Raw genomic sequence first — 10528 nt, 5'->3', positions numbered from 1 at the left:
ACTCATTGCTGAATGTGGGACAGCTTTTTGTGGAGGTGCTGGCATCTGCTCTTCATCTCAGAGTAGCTGGAGCTACCCTAGGATGGAGAAATCAAAAGAAAATTAGGGCATGTCAACATTTCTGCAGAGTTTAAAATTTCATGACCTTTTCTTTCAAATAGCCTTGAGGCAGACTCAGAGGCTACCAAGCCAGGCCAGTCTGGTTTTATTCATGTAAAAAAATAAAATTACTCTCAGTTTGAGTTTGGAGGTATTTTTCTCTGTGAGCCACCATCTTTCTGGGAAATTGGCAAACTGAGGCTGTTGTATTACACACCTAAGAACAAACTCTAGACAAGTCTGAAACCACAACAACAACAACAACCCAAAGCACAGCAGCTCCTAAAGAGGGCAAAACTCATTAACGCTTGAAGCCACTCTTCAATCCCTTCTCGCTCAAATCAACAGGTGTGAGGTTTATCAAGCTCATGATACAAACCCAAGATGAAGTGGCAATGAGAATAATCGATGCCATATGCCAACACTGTTACCCCAAAGCTTCTGCTCCTCTGGGCCTGGAGATCTGGTTCTCTTTGCAATGACAAAAACTCATTCCACATGGGAATAAACACTTCAAACCATCCTGAGATAAATATTTACAAGGAATTAATTTTTAACAAGTTTAAATTCAGTACAAGGACAGACAACAACATATGCCAGTTATGCATCCCAGGCCAGATGCGCCTGACTGGTGTGCAGGATAAGTTTGAAAATAAAACTCCAGATGCCTTTCAGCATTATGAGAGGTTCCCGAGAAGCAGCAGCTTCGACTACTGGCCTCTGCCCAGTGACATTTGCTAGCAAGAGCCCGAGCACAGGCCTCACTGCACTGCTGCCCTGCAGGGCCAGGCTTGCCCTCAGCCTTCCCCAGAGCATCCCTGGCTGTACCCAGCGGGGCCCAGGGCCCTGCCTGCTCCAAAGGCCACAGCTGCCCCAGAGCCCCAGAGCTGCAGGAGCCTGCCTGCCCTTGCCAACATCACTGCTCTGAGACAAGCTGGGAGCAATTCCCAGTGTTTTATACCACACACACCCACACCCATTTCTCCCTCCCCTCCTGCACTGCAAATACGATGAGGGGATGCAGCAGCACTGCTGCAGCTGAGCCTCTGCAGCTGCACTGCAGGAAGGGAGGGCCCATCCGGGCCTGACCCACCTCGGTGTTCATCTCAGCACTTCTCCCCACCTGGCCCATCTCCTCCTTTAGCTTTCTACCTCCTTAGCTGACATTTACTATTAAAGAATGTCTGTACTATTGACTCTGGAATATGGTCTTTCTTGCACCTCAATTCATGCAGAGGCTTAATCATCAAATCTTTACTCCATTGTTATCCACACTGGAGTTAGGAAAAGCTGCACATTGATACCTTCACGGAGATCCAAGGGACACTACTGCTTCAGCCTCCTGAATTCTCTTCACATCTTTTTTGACATGGTAGTCTTCAGCACATGAGTGCTGTCATGGTAGAACTCAGAAATTTGTGTCTTTCTTGAACCTTATGGGTGCAGGGGAAATGGAGCCGACATTTGCAGACAGGTAGGAAGTAGAATGGGATGTCACAGCCAGCACCCAGGAAGAAGAGTGGCCACCAGGTGCTGGCTGGAGGTAACTGAGCTACTGCTCAATCCTCTGCATCTTGCTCATCACAGGACTGGTCAAGCCAGAAGCCCAAAGCTGTTTCTACAACAATAACAAAACAGTTCATTAATCTCTGACTCAGGTCAGGTTTTGCTCCCATTCTAAAAAAAGCAGGATTTGTGAACTGGCAAAGGCTGAAAACACATGTTCTTTAAATTAAAACAGCTGTCAAACATGGAGGACCTCCAGGTAAATATCTGTTCTATTGCATTCCTAGTTTCTCATCTTAGGACTTAGCCAGTCTTTCTCCAAGTCTACTGATAAAAGGCTTTGGGAAGCAGCCACTCCCTTCAGCAGTTCCAGCAAAACCTCCCCAAAGGGGAGATCCAGTAAGTTTTATCTGGGTCCCAATTTCTGCTTGCACACACCAGGAAAATACTCAGCTTTTGCTGTCAAACATCCACATGATTTACTGATGAGGCACTGGCTGTTTTAGAGTTTTATGTGTTAAAAATGAGATTAGTGCTTCACTCTTAGAATTCAGGAGTACAGGGTGTGACGGTTGGTTGTGAATTCTCATCAGGATGAACAAAGACAGCAGCCACATGTCAAGGAACTCTTGTGCTTTTAGGAGCAGCTGTCTTAAATCCAGCAGGCTACCTGCTGTGCAGACTCAAAAGCTGCTGGCTAACAAGCCCTTGCATTTGTACAAGAGAGTGTCACAAGTGGTTACCAGCAAGCCCTCGCTGTTGCTCAGTGCCCTTCAATCATCTCTCAGCTCCTCCCAAGGACCTTCTCACAGCTGCTGACTCACAAGCCACAACACAGAGCCAGAAGCTCTCCACACCCCCAGCAAACTTCCAACCTGAGGATGGAGTAGAACAGGACAGCCATGTGTGCCCAGGCAGAGTGAGGGAGGAGAGAAACAGAGGCAGAGGAGGGACTGAGGAAATATCACCATTCTGTAGCTCCTGTGTTGGTGCAGCCACATGGATAGTGCAGAGCTGGAGTCAGCAATGAGAGTGACAGAGAGACAGAGGGACAAGAGAGCGAGAGGGCCCCATCTGCCCCACCCTGCTGCAGCCTCTTATGTACAGGAGATTTTCCCTGCAGAGCCAGCCCTTTGAGGCCTTCTCCAGGGAATGAGTTGAGGGTGGGGACTGAGCTCAAGTGTTCAGGCAGAGCAGAAGTTTGGCTCACGACAGTGCTGCTCCACCCCTGGTGGATCCTCTCTTCTCATCACAGCCTTCTTGTCACAGCACTTGGAATGTCTGAGGCAAACCATGCTTAGGACTGGTCCGGCACATTCACATCACAGCTTTTATACCACCAGCAAGTCTGCTGAAACCTAATACAGAGTACAGAATGTTAAAAATGCACAAAATACCTGAGCAGGTCTTGCTGGAGCATCTCTCTCAGAAGGCCCTGGAGATGTTGCTTGGCTGCTGCTGGTGGGGTTCTGAGATGGAGCTGCTTTTCTGTAAGGATGGTCCAATATTTCAAGTTACAAGGCCAAAATATCAACTGTCATAGTCCTTTCCTTGCAGACCTTCAGTGCCAGGACTCAAGGAACCAGCATGAAGCTGAGTTGAGGGAGCTTTAGGCAGGATATCAGGAAAACATTCAAGCCCCAGAGGGTGCTTGAGCACTGCAACATGCTCCCCAGCCCAGTGGTCCCTGCAGCAAGGCTTCAGGAAGTGTTTGGACAGCACTCTTGGGCACCTGGTGTCCTGTGCAGGGCCAGGATCCTGGCACGTCCCTGCTGCCTCAGCATATTCTAAGAACCTAGGCTTCATTTCCCAGGGCTTTCTTTTGAAAAGGCTCTTTTCCTTCCCCAAAGGACTGAACTTACCTAGAAAGTATTAACTTCAAATTTGCTCTCTCAGTTTTGCTGTAGCCAGGCAAATCAGTCTGAAGGGTTTGAAACAGATGTTCCTTCAGCCTGAAGGAATTATCCTTTGCATTCAGGTCAGCAACTTACAGGCAGACATTTTGGAAAACAAATGTTCATTACACCTATATATGCAAACTACAGAAACCTACATGGGCTACTTGAGTTGGGATGGCAAAACGTGGCTCTCATTATATTGTGAATGTCTTCAGGGTGAAAAATCCCTGCCACTGCCCTGGGCAAACACTGCAACAAACCTCACAGGTTCAGGGAATCAGTTCCTTAAAGTCACTGTAGGATCAACTGAAAGTGTATCCATGTTGAATTGGAGTCCTTTGACTAGGTTCCAAGATGCTTTTTCCTAGCTAAAGAGGAAATAGTCCTATTCGGTATATTAATGCTTGCATTATTCAGCAAAAGCCTATGTGGATGGGGAATATTTAAGAAGGAAGGAAGGATTTACTGCATCTTTCAATGGGTGTGCATTTTATGAAAGCCTATGAGAAAGACATCCCAGTGGAACTTAACTCAAAGGAGTATTGGAAAAGTCTCTAATTTAAACAGGTGAGGAAGTAGTAAAATTATGAACGGCAGAATAGCATGATGGAATAAGTTGTGGCACAAGCTCCACAATCTCACCTCCTGAAGGATTTTTCCAAGGGAATCCTTGTCCTTTTGCCTGACTCCATCTCTCTGCAGCTGAGCAAGTAACTCTGGCTCCTTGTAATCCCTCAGAGCAAGTAAATTAATCACCCTGTCCCTGTAGGGTCGGCCGTAAACAGCAGCGCAACCGCTCCAGTCAATGTCTGCAAGTCTCACAGACATCATCCTCTTCTTCTCAGGCACAGGACCTGAATTGCTTTGCTGGGCTCCTCTGACCTCTGCTTTTTCTCCTAAAGAGAGGGAAAACCAGAAACAAATAGTTCAAACTGGAGGTTTGGAGAAGGCAAGGAAGCTGATACAAAAGGATGTACCAAGGCTTTTTGAGCCTCTATTTGATGGTCATTTACAGATCTCCAAGAATCCAAATGTAAAGCATTAAAAAGAAACAGTCATTAAAAGCTGGTAAAGGAGTGATGCTGGATGGGAAGTTTTTATGAAAAAATATTTTTATGCATTTTGCTTTTATATGATTTCCCCAGTTTGTAAGCTCAAGCATTCAGCTATGTTCTAGAATGACACTAAGTGCACCCTCAGCAAATGCATCCTCTAGAATGGATTAGGTGCACCCTCAACAAGTTTGCCAAAACCAGAGGCATGGGATGCCATCTGGAAGGACCAAGAAGTGGGGCCTTTGGAACCTCATCAGATTCAGCAAGGCCAAGTGCAAAGGGCTGCATCTTTGGGTTTGGGACATTCCCTGACACCAAGACAGGCTTGGGGATGAAGGTGGGGACGACTTGGAGATGCCAGTGGATGGGAGGCTAGATATGACTAAAAAACCATACCAATATCCAGTAAAAAATGAAATGGAAGCATATCTAAAAGTGGTCCATCAGTTTCATACCCTTTGCACTTGGACTGTGTGACTCCTTTTCTGTATGGGTCCTGCACTCTCTGTTCATCTCGTTGGCTTTGCTCATGGCAAGCATTTTATCGAAATCCAAAGGATGGGATTCTTTCCCCCTGTCTAAGTCTGTTTTCTCACCTTTGGAGCTGGGAGTCTTCCCCTGCACCCTGACAGGCGCTGGGATTCCAGACAGAGTCCGAATTTTATTTTTCTCTTCTGGCTGATGGGTGGAGGTGGAAATGGAGCTGACACTTGGAGCTAGGTTCAAAGTTGAGCAGGATGTGGAAGGCAGGTCCAAGGAAGAAGAAGAATGGCCAGCAGCTGCTGGCTGGATACTGCTGGGCTCTTGGTCAGTCCTCTGCTTCTTGGTCATCACAGGATGGATAAATGCAGAAGACAGAGGCCGTTTCTGCAAAGATGATTCCAATTAGTTTTGCTCGGGAAAAGCAGCGTTTCTGACCTGGCAATGGTTGAACATACACCTTTCTTACCTAAAACGGCCTGTCATACAAGGAGGTGCTGCAGCTCAATATGTTCTCGATTTCATTCCTATTTTCTCACCTGAGTATTCAGCAAGTCTTCCTCCAATTCTGTAGCTAAATGGCTTTGGGAGTGTTGCAGCATTTTTGAGAGAAAGAGGACATGAATTATGAGGTTTGAGCAACCCAGTCAGACTAGGCCTGACAAGCGGCCTTGATGGGGCCTCGAAGCCTTTGATGCAGTGAGAATTCAGTAGTGGCACAGTTAGAAATTATGTTAAGGTACCTACAAAGTAATCAGCTATCAGAGCATGAATTAGAGTAGAGCTGCAGTGTGAAAAGTTTAGACACCTTAAGGAAAAGGTAAACAATGTTAGTGTGCCAATCAGAGTGTCTTTGTAACTGTAAACTGTGTAGAAGCTTATATAAAATACTATCTTATCTTGAATAAGGGGAGAATGTTTGATTAACCACATTGGTTCAGATCTGCATTTGTCCTGTCCAGTTTCCCGTTTTCCTGAGATTCCCTGGCTTTTTGGGAGAAAGACATTCCCTTCAGCACCTCTATTAAAGGCTTCCCCAAAATGAGGAGCTCAGGTTGGTTTTATCTTGCTCCCTATTTCTGCTTAGACACACGGGGCACACACTCAACTCTTGCTGTCACACAGCCACACGATTCACTAAAGCGGCCCCAAGAAGCGGTCGGTGCGGTGCTGATCACAGCGTGTCCAGTGCAGAGATGGTAACAACAGAGAGAAGCCCCAGTCTGGCTGCAGGTCTCATTCCTGCTGCTCTCCAGAGGAAACCCTGGATCACAGCCTCTTCCCTACCAAGCACACACTGCTCCCACCATCAGCAGCTCAGAGCAGGACTGCCAGACACAGCTCAGTGCCAGCCTGCTGACAGAAGTGCTGTAGGCATGGAGGTAGGACATAAGAGGATGCTGGGCCCTGCAGCACTTCCTGCTCTGGCTGGGAAAAGAGCTAGGGAAACCAGGGCTGTTTAAAGAGAATTCTTTAAGGTATAGAAAATATACCTTTCATGCAGTGTTTTCCAAGATTCTTTCAAAACTTTTTCCTTGCCCTCTTCTATTGGCCATTGTCCAAGATTAAAAAAAAAACAAAACGTTTTCCTGTTTACCATCTGAGTAGGAGTTGCCTTGGGGCAGTTTTCCTTATCTGCTGTTAATAGCCCCATCAATGCCTTGCCCCACGACTCAGAGATAACACTGTCCAGGAGCAGGTGATAAAGGACACACCTCGTGACTCATAATGACCCATTGTGAGATGCTCTGCCCAGGGGGGAGGAGATAGGCATTGGAACTGCTGCAAAATACCTGCACCCCAATAAAGCCACTGGTGTGAGAAGTGCCTTCTGGCCAGGCTGAGGCAGTGATGCTGTGCGTTTTGCTGCCCTTGCAGGTGCCAGCGGGGCAGAGCGGTACCAGCTGCCTGGTGAGCTGGGGCCAGCAGGGACTCACTTTTACAAATGGATGTGGGGGTTTAGATAAGACCCTGCCCCTTGCCCAGGTCTCTGGCAGCAGGCAGGAAGTTTATTGAGGTGGCCAGCACCCCAAAACCCACTCTGGTTCACAGGTTTTTGAAGAATAGCTGACACAGTCTGTTAGAGAATGAATTCTTTCTTTAATAGACACAAAACAGACATAAGTCTTAAAACAAACTAATACTACTCAGGAAAAAAGACAAAAAGATACTACTAGTAGGTATATACAGCATTGGGTTAAAGGTACCATTCATTTCACAGCTAGGGAAGAAATAATATAACTTAGGATCCAAAGTATCTTACTGTTGGAGTCCAGGACATCCCTCTGGCTGCCCTGGATGTCTCGAGTCCCTGGCAGGGGGCTCAGAGACCCAGGCAAGAAGTCAAAAGCACCTGTGGCTTCGATTTTACTTTCTGGGAGAGGCTGCCAACACTGTATGAGGAATTACAAGCCAAAAGGGTTTGAGTAGTGTAATAGGTGAATTGACACAGGGTGAAAAACTAGAATTTTAGTGGTTTGAGTATGTAATTCTGACCAAACTGATGCCTTGTAAAGGCTGCCCTAGAACAGAGGCTAGACTGAGTTAATGAATAAAGTAGGGATTTATGAAAAGGCCTCAATGGATACACCCTGAGCAGTACAAGACTCCAGCCATGTCTACAGCCCAGGTGAACCCAAAATGGTCACAAAATGCACAACTGCTCACGGGGTCTCTCACTTTGATCACTTCTGCTCCATTTGCATATTGGAGTTAATTGTTCAATTCTAGCTTTAGCCCATGAAGTCCCATCCTGCTTGTTTTTCTCTCTTCAACCCACGTTGTTTGTGCCCTTGGGCCTGAGATTTGGATGATTTGTCCTTGGTCCCCAGCTAGAGAAGGAATTGTTTTGTCTCTCTGCTCTGTACAGAGGGCTCAACATCCCCCAATACTAAACCCAGACGCACACACTAAAGCAACCCAGAGTGTGAAAAATAGAAAAGTTAAAACCCGAGGCATCATTGGAATGCTTCACAACGTTTTTATGCAGTGAATCTTCCTAAAAACTAACGTAACTCAGGGCACCCATTGCCTTCATGGACATCCATGCTGTGGCTGGGCTCAGTGAAGAGTCTCTGAAAGCAGAACCGACTGGGTTCCTCTCACTGAACACTGCTCTTCCCATCACCAGGATAACTCCCACTTGTGAGAGTCTGAAGGACTTCTCAGCCCCAGTGTGGTGCTACAAGGCTAACTTAGGAGGCTTTGTCCTGCTGCAGAGATTTCTTGGCTTTTGCTAATAAATCTTTATTCTAGTGCACCAATAGAAATACTTTGCACTATATGGCACTTCCCACATGGAGATTCCAAGGCAACTTAATGTACTGCTTAGCCCAGACAAGAGAGTCACCACTCAGATGGGAAACCTGAAGCTTTTGTCACTCAGCTGTCCTCCCAAAGTGCCTGGAAATGAATGGCAGCATCAAAGTAGCCTTAGAGCAGATTTAGGGCTCCAGCTGTGAACTCCCTGCTAACAGCAGGTAAAGCCCCAGCTGGGCAGGTGCTCTCTGCAGTACCATTGTTACCTTCCCTTACCACAGGTGATGCCTTAGCATTTCAGATTTTATATTTTCCATCGATTTCTAACCCTGCAGTTCTTTAGTGTATAACTCCAAACTCCACACACAGTGTGAGCTGCTGCTTTCCCATTTTGGGCAGACACAGCAATTCCTCTCCAGGCCTGGCAGTCAAGGACACCTCACTGCTGCAGGACCCCAGAGATGGAAACAAAAGTGAGCTGGGGGGAGCAAACTTGGGGTAAATGATTTCATTACCTGAAGCTGGAATTGGAAGATGAACCCTCAATATGCAAATGGCCCAAACTTCTAAAAGTGTGAAAACCTGTGAGCCGTGGTCCATTTTTGGGTGCAGCCCTGGCGGGGCTTCATCTGCCCTAAATGTACCTGAAGGCCGTTCAATAAATAGAAATGCTTTTTTATTGCCTTAATTTTGTCTGGCTTCTGTTTTCAGGTAGCCCAAAAAGGTGTCTTAGATGCCAAAAAGGCATCAGAGGTACCAAAGATAGTGCATTCTGGCAAGTCAGAAAGTCAGATTTAATTTGTTTCCAGCTGTGATTTTAACTGGCAGCTTCTGCAAATGAAGGAGCAGTGAGAGCAGCTCATCAGCACATGGATCAGTGTCTCTGCGCATGCACTTGCCAAGAGCCCAGCAGCCTTCTTGTCTTTACAAGCAGTGTTTTCTTTGACCAGACATACACTGTCCCCTTTGAGCTGACAGTGGTTGAGGCCCAATGTTACTTGAAGGGAAAATAAATGGAAATATATGACCCTTAATTAAAATAACATTTTAAAAAGCAAGGTAGACTTTCAGTGATTAATAACAAGAATTGAGAGAGGGAAGAAGAGAGGTCACCCTGAGAAATTTAAGGAGACTTAAGCAGGATTTGATTTGTACAAAAGGATCTGCAGTGCACCTTGAGGCTACAGAACTATCAATCATGTTGTTTCAGGGCTCATTTATCACCGCAGTTTGCCCCAGAATTTGGCAAAGGAGGTAGAAGTCTTCCAGCTGTTTCGTACAGCAAAGTGTCATTGATAAGCGCAAGCCTGCAAAGGAAACAATAAAATATCAATTATAAGGGAGACAGTTGCAAGGAAGCTGCCTAGAATCAGGTTTCCTCTGGTTTGCAGTGCTGTCTAGATAGTGTCTTCTTGCTCACTGGTGACACAGATTCCTGCATACTGGGAGATTCCTGCATATTGGAGATTCCTGTGTATTTGGAGCAGTTCTCCCGGGTGAAAATAGGTGACCCAGGCTTCACAGTCACTTTCTCTCAGTAGCAGGTGCACAGGAGTGAGCAAGGCCAGGGGAAGGTGCAGCAAGTTTGACGTGGTGGAACGTTGGCTCTGGGGCACGTCCTGTGCCGGTCGGATTTTTTGGAGGCGGCAGCCCACTCAGGGCCCTGGACAGGCCCCTGACCAAGAACGCCGGCCCTTTTCCCTGGAAAACAAAGCTCGCAACCCCAGGTTCCTGGTGTCAGGTTGCCAGGTGAGCTTGGGACTGTCAGGGCAGAGCAAGTTCGAGGTGGTGGCAAGTTGGGGGGCCTGGGACACATCCTGCGCTGTTTGGATTTTTTGGAGGTGGCTGCCCACTTAGGGCCACAGGCCCCTGAACACAAACAGCGGCCATTTGCTCTGTGAAACAAAGATCGCCACCCCAGGTTGCTGATTTCAGTTTGCAGGGAGCACTTGGGACTGTCAGGGCAGTAGACATTTGAGTTGGTGGCAGGCTTGGTCTGGGAGACATCCTGCGCCGTTCCAAATTTTAGGCGGCGGCCACCCACTCAGGGCCACAGGCCCCTGATGCAGAATCTGCAGCGCACACAAATGAGAACTGGGATTTCAGGGGGTGGCAGGAGAAACTAAATCCATCTGCTCGCTTCCCTTTCCTGCCATGGCCACGCTGATGCAATTCAAAGAATTGCTCCTGCTCAGCAAGCTCTCAGATGATAGGAGCAAAAGCCACGTGTTT

Source organism: Lonchura striata, chromosome 30 (genome assembly GCF_050655825.1).
Source record: "Lonchura striata isolate lonStrDom1 chromosome 30, ASM5065582v1, whole genome shotgun sequence".
In the NCBI taxonomy this organism is placed as follows: domain Eukaryota; kingdom Metazoa; phylum Chordata; class Aves; order Passeriformes; family Estrildidae; genus Lonchura; species Lonchura striata.
Note: the sequence above shows the minus strand (reverse complement) of the source record.